The 13418-nt window shown below is 38.9% G+C and overlaps 1 long non-coding RNA gene across 1 annotated transcript in view; it reads right to left on the reverse strand.

The window, feature by feature from the left end:
- The window catches only part of LOC100736666, a 62919-nt gene continuing 53896 nt past the window's right edge, over positions 4396-13418 (reverse strand). Inside the window, exon 7 of the long non-coding RNA XR_002335726.1 lies at positions 4396-4839. This is a non-coding gene — a long non-coding RNA (uncharacterized LOC100736666). The remainder of the gene's footprint in view (positions 4840-13418) is intronic.

Here is a 13418-nt window from a genome sequence, read left to right on the forward strand (position 1 = left end):
CATCCCACCAACAATGTAGGAGGTTTCCCTTTATCCACCTCCTCTCCATCATTTTTTTTCCCACTGTACAGCAAGTGGATCAAGTTATCATTACATGTATACATTACAATTACATTTCTTCCCCACCCTTCTTTTCTGTTGCAACATGAGTATCTAGACATAGTTCTCAATGCTATTCAGCAGGATCTCCTTGTAAATCTATTCTAAGTTGTGTCTGATAAGCCCAAGCTCCTGATCCCTCCCACTCCCTCCCCCTCCCATCAGGCAGCCACAAGTCTCTTCTCCAAGTCCATGATTTTCTTTTCTGAGGAGATGTTCATTTGTGCTGGATATTAGATTCCAGTTATAAGTGATATCATATGGTATTTGTCTTTGTCTTTCTGGGTCATTTCACTCAGGATGAGATTCTCTAGTTCCATCCATGTTGCTGCAAATGGCATGATGTCATCCTTTTTTATGGCTGAGTAGTATTCCATTGTGTATATATACCACATCTTCCGAATCCACTCATCTGTCGATGGACATTTGGGTTGTTTCCATGTCCTGGCTATTGTGAATAGGGCTGCAATGAACATGCGGGTGCATGTGTCTCTTTTAAGGAGAGTTTTGTCCGGATAGATGCCCAAGAGTGGGATTGCAGGGTCATATGGAAGGTCTATGTATAGATTTCTAAGGTATCTCCAAACTGTTCTCCACAGTGGCTGTACCAGCTTACATTCCCACCAACAGTGCAGGAGGGTTCCCTTTTCTCCACAGCCCCTCCAGCACTTGTTATTTGTGGATTTATTAATGATGGCCATTCTGACTGGTGTGAGGTGGTATCTCATGGTAGTTTTGATTTGCATTTCTCTTATAATCAGCGATGTTGAGCATTTTTTCATGTGTTTGCTGGCCATCTGTATATCTTCTTTGGAGAACAGTCTATTCAGGTCTTTTGCCCATTTTTCCATTGATTGATTGGCTTTTTTGCTGTTGGGTTGTATAAGTTGCTTATATATTCTAGAGATTAAGCCCTTGTCGGTTGCATCATTTGAAACTATTTTCTCCCATTCTGTAAGTTGTCTTTTTGTTTTCTTTTGGGTTTCCTTTGCTGTGCAAAAGCTTTTCAGTTTGATTAGGTCCCATGGGTTTATTTTTGCTCTTATTTCTATTGCTTTGGGAGACTGACCTGAGAAAATACTCATGATGTTGATGTCAGAGAGTGTTTTGCCTATGTTTTCTTCTAGGAGTTTGATGGTGTCCTGTCTTATATTTAAGTCTTTCAGCCATTTTGAGTTTATTTTTGTGCATGGTGTGAGGGTGTGTTCTAGTTTCATTGCTTTGCATGCAGCTGTCCAGGTTTCCCAGCAATGCTTGCTGAATAGACTTTCTTTTTCCCATTTTATGTTCTTGCCTCCCTTGTCAAAGATTAATTGACCATAGGTGTCAGGGTTTATTTCCCGATTCTCTATTCTGTTCCATTGGTCTGTCTGTCTGTTTTGATACCAGTACCACACTGTTTTGATGACTGTGGCTTTGTAGTATTTCTTGAAGTCTGGGAGAGTTATGCCTCCTGCTTGGTTTTTGTTTCTCAGGATTGCTTTGGCGATTCAGGGTCTTTTTGTTGTTCCATATAAATGTTTGGATTGTTTGTTCTAGTTCTGTGAAAAATGTCATGGGTAATTTGATAGGGATTGCATTGAATCTATAGATTGCTTTGGGTAGTATGGCCATTTTTACAATATTGATTTTTCCAATCCAGGAACATGGAATATCTTTCCATTTCTTTACATCTTCTTTGATTTCTTTGATTAAAGTTTTATAGTTCTTGGCATATAGGTCCTTTACCTCCTTGGTCAGGTGTATTCCGAGGTATTTGATTTTGTGAGGTGCAGTTTTAAAATGTATCGTATTTTTGTATTCCTTTTCTAATATTTCATTGCTGGTATACAGAAATGCAACTGACTTCTGAATGTTAATCTTATATCCTGCTACTTTGCTGAATTTATTAATCAGTTCAAGTAGTTTTTGGGTTGATTCCTTAGGGTTTTCTATGTATAGTATCATGTCATCTGCATACAGTGACAGTTTGATCTCTTCTCTTCCTATATGGATGCCTTTTATTTCTTTTGTTTGTCTAATTGCTGTGGCTAGGACTTCCAAAACTATGTTGAAGAGCAGTGGTGAGAGTGGGCATCCCTGTCTTGTTCCAGATTTGAGTGAGAAGGCTTTCAGTTTTTCCCCATTGAGTATTATATTTGCTGTGGGTTTATCATAAGTGGCTTTGATTATATTCAGGAATGTTCCCTCTATACCCACTTTGGCGAGGGTCTTGATCATGAATGGATGTTGGACTTTGTCAAATGCTTTTTCTGCGTCTATTGAGATGATCATATGATTTTTGACTTTTTTTTGGTTAATGTGGTGTATGATGCTGATTGATTTGCATATGTTGAACCATCCTTGTGAACCTGGGATGAACCCAACCTGGTCATGGTGTATAATTTTTTTGATATGTTGTTGGATTCGGCTGGCTAAGATTTTTGTTGAGAATTTTTGCATCTATATTCATCAATGATATTGGGTGATAGTTTTCTTTTTTGGTGGTATCTCTGTCTGGTTTTGGAATTAGGGTGATGGTGGCATCATAGAATGTCTTTGGGAGTATTCCTTCTTCTTCAACCTTTTGAAAGAGTTTAAGGAGGATGGGCACCAATTCCTCTTTATATGTTTGATAGAATTCACCTGTGAAGCCACCTGGTCCTGGACTTTTATTTGTAGGGAGTGATTTTATGACCTCTTCAACTTCATTTCTAGTGATCGGTCTGTTCAGTTGGTCTGTTTCTACTTGATTCAGTTTTGGCAGGCTGTAAGATTCTAGAAAATTGTCCATTTCTTCCAGATTGTCAAACTTGTTGCCATATAGTTGTTCATAGTATTGTCTTATGGTTTTTTGTATTTCTGCTGTATCCGTTGTGATTTCTCCTTTTTCATTTATAATTTTGGTTATTTGGGTTCTTTCTCTCCTCTTTTTAGTGAGTCTGGACAGGGGTTTGTCAATTTTGTTTACCTTTTCAAAGAACCAGCTCTTGGTTTTATTAATTTTCTCTATTGTTTTTTGAGTCTCTATTTTATTGATTTCTTCTTTGATCTTTATAATTTCCTTCCTTCTGCTGACTTTAGGACTTTTTTGTTCTTCTTTTTCTAATTCATTTAGGTGGAGGGTTAAGTTGTCCATTTGGGATCTTTCTTCTTTTTTGAGAAAGGCCTGGATTGCTATAAATTTCCCTCTGAGCACTGCTTTCGCAGCATCCCATAGATTTTGAGAGGCTGTGTCTTCATTATCATTTGTTTCAAGGTAGTTTTTAATTTCCTTCTTGATTTCCTCATTGACCCATTGGTTTTTTTAGTAGCATGTTGTTTAGTCTCCATGTAGTAGGTTTTTTCTCTTTCCTTTTCCCATGGCTGATTGATTAACCAATTTTCTATTCCTTTATAAGTCATGGGTTTTTGGCCTAAAAGTTCAAAGGATTTTTTTTTCTTTTTCTTTAAAGTTCAGTAACTTTACAAGCATCTGCCTTGGTGTTGATCAATCTAAGTTGATATCATCAGGTACATAGCATGATTTTTCAATATGAAGTTTCAAGTCTTTTGAAGTCATTTCATAAATGTAACTTTATGATTTTAGTTTTTTTATTATTTGTTCTAGCTTTTTAACTTTTCAGTAGCTCCTATTATCTGCATGTTGAATTTTTTGTTTATCAAAAAAAAAATTTCTCAGATCTTTAAATCCCTTCATTTCTTTTGGATTTTAAAATCTCCACCTTTTTCACTTTCCATATTTCTTTTTTTTTTTTTTTTTTTTTTTTTTTTTTTTTTTTTTTTTTTTTTTTTTTTTTGTCTTTTTGCCATTTCTTGGGCCGCTCCTGCGGCATATGGAGGTTCCCGGGCTAGAGGTCGAATCGGAGCTGTAGCTGCCAGCCTACGCCAGAGCCACAGCAACGCAGGATCCGAGCCGCGTCTGTGACCTACACCACAACTCACGGCAAACGCCGGAACCTTGACCCACTGAGCAAGGGCAGGGATCGAACCCGCAACCTCATGGTTCCTAGTCGGATTCGTTAACCACTGCGCCACGACGGGAACTCCAAAGGAAATTTTTTTTTTTTTGTCTTGTTATTTCTTGGGCCGCTCCTGCGGCATATGGAGGTTCCCAGGCTAGGGGTTGAATCGGAGCTGTAGCCACCGGCCTACGCCAGAGCCACAGCAACGCGGGATCCGAGCCGCGTCTGCAACCTACACCACAGCTCATGGCAATGGCGGATCATTAACCCACTGAGCAAGGGCAGGGACCGAACCCGCAACCTCATGGTTCCTAGTCGGATTCGTTAACCATTGCGCCACGATGGGAACTCCCACTTTCCATATTTCTTTGGTCAATATTTCACTATTTACACTTATATTCTTTCTACTTTTGGGGGAGAGACAATCCACCCTGGTCCTGAGCACTGCACATTCTTGTTGAAAATGCCAAGAATGCAAGCCCTGACCACTCTTTGCCCAGGCCAACCATCTTGTAGTGAGAGACCTTCAAGAATGAGGTAACATCTCCCCAGGACCAAGAGCAGACTTCCTTCCACTTAGTTCATAAGTGGTGGATTCGTCAAGCAGTGTCCCTCAGTTATGGCACAAACCCACTGTGAGATAACACCTTACTTGGGCCTCAGCTGTATTGCCCCATGGAACTCAGGGAACTGGAGGAACAGAGTCAAACCAAGATGGAGCTCTGGCTTCTGCTTTTGCTGCATGTAATAAATTCCTTTGTCTCCAATCCTGGAATTTCATTTCTTCTACCCCCATCTATGAAACAATAACAGGTTATCTTGTTAGTTTGCATGTAGGGCAAACTCCCAGACTCTTCACAGTTCTTGGCATCTGGGAGATGAGAATGAGATGGTGACTGAGACGTGGCTTTCTGGAAGAGGTCCTTATCCTACAAGATAAGGCGGAGAGAGAGAGGAAACTTCCGAGGATCCAGTAGCAAATGCTGTCACTCAAACTGGGGGGACATACGGGAACCTCTACTCTCCTAGCTGTTTATATTACTTTTCTATTGTTGCATAACAAATTACCATAAACGTCAGCAGTTTCAAACATCACAAATTCGTTATCTCATAATTTCTGTAGGTCAGGAGTTTAGGCTCAGTAAACTTATGGGATTCTCTGCTTATGGTCTCGGCAGGCTGGACTCAAGGTGTCCATCCAGGGCTGTAGGTCTCATCTGGAGCCAGCAACCAGTGAAGAGATGAATCTGTCAGCCACTATGTGAGTGACCTTGGAAGCGGATCCTTCCCAGTCGAGCCACAAGATGACTACAGCATGGTACGTACCAACACCTATAGTACGTCTGTGAGAGACTCTGAGGCAAAGGACCCAGCTCAGCTACACCCAGATACCTGACCAACGGAAACTCTGAAATCATAACATCTGTTATTCTAAGCCACTAAATTTTGGGAAATCGGCTATACAGAAATAGGTAACCAATAGGTTGGCTGAAAGTACCCAGGACTGCAGGGAAGAGCTGCAGTAGCAAATGAGGGGACAAAAAGACAGAGCCCAGAAGCAGAGGTCTGTGAGAGTGAAGGAAGCCATACCAACAGTGAGACAAGGGGCAAAAGCCCACCAAAAAGCCTCCCATTGTTCTAGCTGTTCCTTGCAGACTAGCTCCTCCTCCTCCTGCACTCTCCACACTCCTAACCAGTGACTAGCAATCTCCCTGTAGCTGTGGTGACTGTGTAAGAGCATCTGAGTTAAACAACTTGGTCTTTTTCTTATAGGAAAAAAAGAAAAAAAACATCTGACTTCAAATGATAGTGAGACAAGCCAGAACCTGGGACATGGGACCCTTTTCTACAGTGGCTACAAATGCTTGCACCTAGACAAACATCTCAAGCAACAAAACACAAAAAAACTACAAGGGACTAAAAATAATTGCATACATGTGCAGTTGGGGTAAATTATGGGCAAGAAGATACAAAAAAACTAAAAACCCAACTGCTATTTCTGAAGAGCCCAGAGCAAAAGCAGGGGGTCCAAAGCAAAAACAGGGTACTATGCAGGTTCTCTGCACACACCACCACCAAAGGAGTGGTCAGACCACCTAAGCTACTCCTCTAGTCTAACCCCTGGACTCACCCCTACCTTTGCCACAGAAAAGGAACCAGCTCTCCCCCTCCTGCCGCCCCAGTGAGCAAACAAGCAAGGGAATCTGTTTGTTTTTGTTCCCCCTGCTGCAGCAGGGGCCCCAGTAAAGCCTTGCCTGAATTTCTTGTCTGGCCTCTTATCAATTTTATTAATTAAGGAAAGCCAAGAACCCAGATCAATAATAATAAGGATTGGGGAAAACTTGCAGTGGGCCCAAAGAGCACAGCTATGTTGGGAGGTGTGCTGCTGTTTGTGGCTCACCTCCACCTCTAGGGCCCCACAACCCTAATGACCTCTTTGAGTTGCAGACATTGTGACTGATGTTGTCAGTGGGGCTTCTGGCAACAAAGAGGTCCCTGGAGATACCCCTTGGGAGCTTGGATTCATCACCTCTTTGACACAGCTACACCTCTTTTGGAAAGCAGCTGTTGACCTGCACTCATGAAAACTGAACTCCTGAACCAAGAGAGCCTTATGATGTTCTGGCCTAATATTCTCATTTTAGGGTGAGTCAAGTCAGACTCCGTAACTAACCAGGTGGGCAAGGCCCAAAACACCTTCTCACTAATCAAATGAAATAGTGTATTCATGAGACACATGGCAGACTGATATTTCAGCTTTACATGAAACAATGGTAGCTAGCCCCACATCACAGCCTCAAGTGAAGCTGCTTGTTCAATGGATCCTTCAATTTACAGAGGTTCCCTTAAGTGCCCGGCGCTGTGGCAATGATGGTTCAGCCAAACTAAAAATCAATGGTGTCCACCACAGCTATGCACAACCAAAAGCAGACATAGTTGCTCTGCTTAGTGGGCAAAACTTGAAGTCATTTTCATGGCTCTGGCCAATGTTCTTCCTAATGAACTTTGTAATACTTTATTCTTGGTCTATTGACAATGCCCTAGCCTTCTTGTTTGCTCCTTGGAAGACTAAAGTCTAGCAGATTAAGAGTGTCCTTCTTTGGAGATGCATATCATGGAAACAAAGTGCAGTTGATCAGACCATTGGATGACTCAGGTAGATACCAATTCTGTTCTCTAATGAGACTAACTGGAATCAAACTGTTATCACAACGCACCTGCCATCATTGGCTGAACACACAATAAAGTAGTCTATGTTTCTTATGTAGAAGTTTCCACTGCAGGCCACACTTGTGCCCACTAGCAAAATTTGGCCAGCCTATTTGTCTCACAGTGAAGGAGTCCACATTACATGAGCTATGTGACAGACTGACTACCTCAGACCTCTGACCCCATCCCAGAGCCATCAATTGTTCCCCACTGCTGTTGACACTTGGGGAAAAAATAAGTAAGTCTAGACTCAAAAAAACATGTTGACACATAAATACAGAGTAAGCTGATTTTATTATTTAGAGAAGCAAATGCCTGGAATGCAGGCAGGTAGCCAGTAATTGACTACAAAGCTGTACTGATTTTTCAGCTCTATTTACATGGACTTAAAGCCATAGTTGTTATGCAATTATGAATAGTAGATATTCAATTTGTATCGATAGTTACAGCAAGCTTACTCTGACATCTTGGTTTTCACAATTCTTTATCAGCTTGACTCTAACTCTGTGTCCTTTATAATTCCTTAGAGTTGCCTCGATAGTATATCTTGCACAAATGATTACTCATTTTTTTTTTTTTGCTGTACCTGTGGCATGTGGAAGTTCAGAACCCATGCCAGTTGTGACCTGTGCCACAGCCGTAGCAATGCCAGATCCTTAACCCACTGTACCACAAGGGGATGTCCAGTCACATCTTTTATATGTATATATATATACGCACACACACACATATATATATACATATATATTATATATATATATATACATATTTATGATTCCTTTTTTTTCATTCTTTAAAATTTTATTGAAGTAGAGTGGATTGACAATGTTGGATTAGTCACATCTTTCAACTTCCCCAGTAAGGTTAGATTAAGTTCAGTTTCCCCACAATCAATCCACCTTTATAGTATCAGATTTCTCATACAATTTGCATTGCAATGTTAATTTCTCTTTGAGTTGTATTCATTTCTGCATCTCCAACAAATCCAAAAAAAACATACACAATAAAAGACTGATTAAAATTAAAATAGAATGAATATTTTAGGTGAATATCACCAGAAAATATCGTTGATGTAGAGGCAGGGTATAAAATAGATACACAGAAGAACTCAGCATCTAACATTAAACATACCCTTAATTGTATAACAGCTTACAAATTGTTGATAACTCTGGTAGCTTATTTTTCTAAGTATTTTATAATTTGAAAGTTATTCTCCAATTCTCATTTTAGTTTTTGCCAAGCAATACTTAATGTATAATCACTATCTGTGGCTTGGTAGTCTAAAGCTTTGAGTATTTTCTTTCATGGCCCAATATCTTTCTCATGAATAATCATCAATTACATAATTAATATTATTCTTCCAGGTTAAACTTAGGCTGACAGAAATAGTCTCACTTTCCCTAATAATGCTCTCAGATACACATTTCCCACCAAGTCATTAACCATATCTGGCTAGTATCCATGAGGATGCAGGTTAAATCCCTGGCCTCACTCAGTGGGTTAAAGATCCGGTCTTGCCACAAGCTGTGATGTAGGTCGCAGGTGTGGCTTGGATCCCGCATTGCTGTGGCTGTGCTGTAGGCTGGCAGCTGCAGCTCTGATTCAACCCCTAGCCTGGGAACTTCCATATGCTGCAGGTGCAGCCCTAAAAAGCAAAAGCAAAAACAAAAATAAAACAAACAAAACAAACAAACCCCAAACAAACAAAAACAAAAACAGACTCAAAGATTTCAAAACCAAATTTACAGTTACCAAATGGGAAACACTGGGGGGAGGGATAAATTTGGAAGTTAGGATTAACATATACACAGTTCTATATATATATAAAATGGATAATCAATAAGGACCTACTGTATAGCACAGGGAAATCTACTCAATACTGTGTAATAACCTATATGGGGAAAGGAATAGATATATGTATAATAGGCATAACTGAATCACTTTGTTATGCACCTGAAACTAACACAACATTGTAAGTCAACTATATGCCAATAAATTTTTTAAAAGAATAAAATATCAGAAACAATATAAGATCTTGTGAAATAAAAACATAGGTTGACCACATGAGAAGCTCAATAAAGAGTCTGAAAAACAAAGTTGAAGGAATTCTCTAGAACTTAGAGCTAAATAGGTGGGGAAAAAAATCAGAGAAAATGTGACAAATTATATCAATACATAAGATAAAATATTAAGATAACTGGAATTTTTGTATCAAGAAAATTTTGTAGTCTCTCTGAAACTTGGTATCCTCCTCTATCAAATGGAAATAATGATACTTTCCACACAGTTCTATGATTGAGTTTTAAATAAAATGTGGATAACAGTATCTTTTATAATACATGCTTAATAAATGCTAGTTATGAACATAAAAAATTATGATGATAGATTGTGTATATATATATATTTATTTATTTATTTATTTATTTGGCTGTGTCTGCAGCATGTAGAAGTTCCTAGGCCAAGAATCAAACCTGTAGTACAGCTGTGAAAACACCAGATCCTTATCCCACTACGCCACCAGGGAATTTCAGATAGATTGTATTTTTATTCCATCTGTTTTATATATTATATAAAGGAAATTTATTCTTATGGGATTTTATTAACATGGATTTTATACATTTATTCACATTGGGGTTAGAGCAACATTGTTTGTATCTTATTTTCATATATTTCTAGGTATATAACTTTTACCTTATAAAGCAACTACTATAAAATTTTGTTTCCAACACATTACCTGTGATAGAGGAACACATATAACATCCTATAGCACTAGCAAAGATATATTTTGCAAAAAATTCATAAAATACAAGGTGCTAAACATTTTTAAAAGAAGCAAAACTGTGAAATTCCTAGAAGAAAAACATGGAAAAAATGACATTGGCCTTGGCAATGATTTTTTGATATTACACCAGAAGCACAAGCATAAAAGCAAAAATAAACAAGTGGGATTACATTGAACTAAAAAGCTTCTGAATATCAAAAGAATTAATTAATAAAATGAAAAATCAACCAATGGAGTTTGAGAAAATAATTGCAAACTCTATATGAAATAAGGGGTTAATATCCAAAATATATAAATATAATTCAATAACAATAGCAAGAACAACAGAAACAAAACCAATTTGATTAAAAAATGAGCAGAGGAACTAAATATACATTCTTCCAAAGAAGATATCCAAATGGGCTGTGGAGAAAAGGGAACCCTATTACACCATTGGTGGAAATGTAATTTGGTGCAACCACTGTGGAAAACAGTATGGAGATTCCTCAGAAAACTAAAAATAGAATTACCATTCAGCAATCCCACTCCTTGGCATCTATCCAGAGAAAACCATGAGTCAAAAAGATACATGTACTCCAATGTTCATTGCAACGCTACATACAATAGCCAAGACATGGAAACAACCTAAATGTCCATCGACAGAGGAGTGGAAAAGAAGATGTGGTACATATACACAATGGAATATTACTCAGCCATTAAAAGGAAAGAAATAATGGCATTTGCAGCATCATGGATGGACCTAAAAATTATCATGCTAGGTGAAGTCAGTCAGACAGCGAGATACCAACATTATATGCTATTACTTACATGTGGAATCTAAAAAAAATGACACAATGAACTTCTTTGCACAGCAGATACTGACTCAGAGACTTTGAAAAACTTACGGTTTCCAAATGACACAGGTTGAGGGGTGGGGGGATGCGCTGGGGATTTGGGATGGAAATGCTATAAAATTGGGTTGTGATGATTGCTGTACAACTATAAATGTCATAAAATTCATTGAGTAATTAAAAAAAAAAAGAAGACATCCAAATAGTCAACAGGTACATGAAAAGATGCTCAACAACACTAATTATTGGGGAAATGCAAAAAAACCTCTGTGGCCTGTGCATCCTAACTTCAGTTCAAAGATGTGAATAAAACCATTTCATTCTTGTTTCTCCCACTTATTTTTATTGGTAACAAAGTCTCAAGCACTGGTCACACTCTTGAAATTTGTTGCTAACATTCAATATGGAAGGTGGGAAATGATATCTCATTGTTTCGATTTGCACCTCTCAAACTACAATGTATAAAATAAACAATAAGGATATATTTTATAGCCCAAGGGAATTATAGCCATTATCTTGTAATAACTTTTAAAAAAATCAATATGGAAGAAAATGATTAATATCAGCTAGAGGTTGGAGTTCCCATCGTGGCTCAGTGGTTAACGAATCCGCCTAGGAACCATGAGGTTGTGGGTTTGATCCCTGGCCTCGCTCAGGGGGTTAAGGATCTGGCGTTGCCATGAGCTGTGGTGAAAGTCACAGATGCAGCTCAGATCCCGCATTGCTGTGGCTCTGGCATAGGCCAGTGGCTAGAGCTCCAATTAGATCCCTAGCCTAGGAACCTCCATATGCCATGGGAGCGGCCCTAGAAAAGACAAAAAGACAAAAAAAAAAAAAAAAAAAAAAAAAAATTCAACTAGAGGTTAATAAAAAAATGCAAAATTTTCTATCCAAGATCATAGGCCCCCATGAAACTGAAGATGACTCTAGACCCCATATTAATAAATTTTGCTCAGAAATAGAGGTAAGGTATTTATAAAAATCTGATATTCACATGCATAAAATAAGTCAATAAATGAAAGGGTTTTTGGAAATGTATTCTTGTCCCTTGTGACTGAAGCATCATATTAACAGCAATATTGTGAAAGAAGCCTGAATTTTAGTGACACTGATCTATGTTTGAACCTCAGTTGTCTCCTTGCTACATACTCCACCACCAGGCTGTCATGAGGATTCCATGAGATGATCTAGTGGAAGCGGCTTGTCTCATGTGTGGCACAGAGCAAGCACTCAATAAATGTTGATTTTGTTTTTCTTTCCTTCACTTCTCTTCATACCAGTAGTTGGAGGTATGAGGGGCTGGATGTGTACTCCAGGTGATTTACTTGGAGGTATCTTTACACCAGATTTCTTTAAGAATCTCTCGCTTCAGTCTCTGTATACACTCTGGAAAATCATTGCTACCCCTGAGAATGTAGGAACAAAGCATCCTGACTCTCTGCCAAGGTCCATTCCCCCGACTCAAAAAAAAAAAAAAAAAAAAAAGCAGCATTTAGAAGCACAAGTTAAGAGGATTGTTCATCTGTGGTATCACCAAGATCTCAGTCGCCACCCTGGAGCCAAGAGAGACCATGAACATGAGGACACAGTGTTCTGCTTTCTCCTCCTCAGAGCAGGCCAAATGGCACCTGTGCTGAGTGGATGGACTTCTTGGCATGGGAACATTAACTTGGGTGCTGTGCCCTGATGACTTCATATCAGTGGGGTCATGGATAGTGATATCTCCTGAGATTTATAATTTTATTCATTCACTCCTTCATTCAGCCAGCATGTGTTCAGCACATCACCACATGCCAAGCAGAGTTACAGAACTTGATACCTATCCTCATGATTTGCATTGTGCAACTATAGTATGTTAAAAACAGCATGAGTTACACAGTAGTCAAACACAAGTCTCCAGACTCCCAGGAAAACGCTCTTTCCATTGTATAGCACTGCATCTATTGATAGTTTCTAATACATGTCCTCTCTCATTCCATGAAGAAAGACATGGTTTTCTGGGCTTTTTAATTTTACTTTATTTATTCTTTTTTTTTTTAAATTTATGGCTGCACCAGTGGCAGATGGAAGTTCCCAGGCCAGGCACTGAATCTGAGCTGCAGCTGCAGCAATGCTGGATCCTCCAACCCACTGATCAAACCCGTACCTCTGCAGTGACCTGAGCCTCTGAGGTCGGATCCTCAACCCACTGCACCACAGCAGGAACTCTGAAAGATATTGTTTTCAGGAGAAAAATCTAATGGATGGGAGGTGGATCAGAGAACACAATGCTTGTGTAGAGTTGCAAAATTCCACCATCCTTGCTGAAAATAATCCAGTAGAAAAGAGATTAAAACTCAATGAGACTTTGAGAAAATATCTGTCAAGAGGAAGCTTAAAGGAAGAAGAATAGAAATCGGGCAAACCCACTGCAGTTTAAACTAGAATTGCTTCCTTTGCTATGATGCTAGAGTCATTCTCTTTAAAGTGATAGCAGAGAAAACAGGTGACAAATAAAGGCTTAGAAATTTGCCTTCTTGATAAGCCTTTGGAAAGTCCTGAAAAAATGCCATC

Source organism: Sus scrofa, chromosome 9, assembly GCF_000003025.6.
Source record: "Sus scrofa isolate TJ Tabasco breed Duroc chromosome 9, Sscrofa11.1, whole genome shotgun sequence".
NCBI lineage: Eukaryota > Metazoa > Chordata > Mammalia > Artiodactyla > Suidae > Sus > Sus scrofa.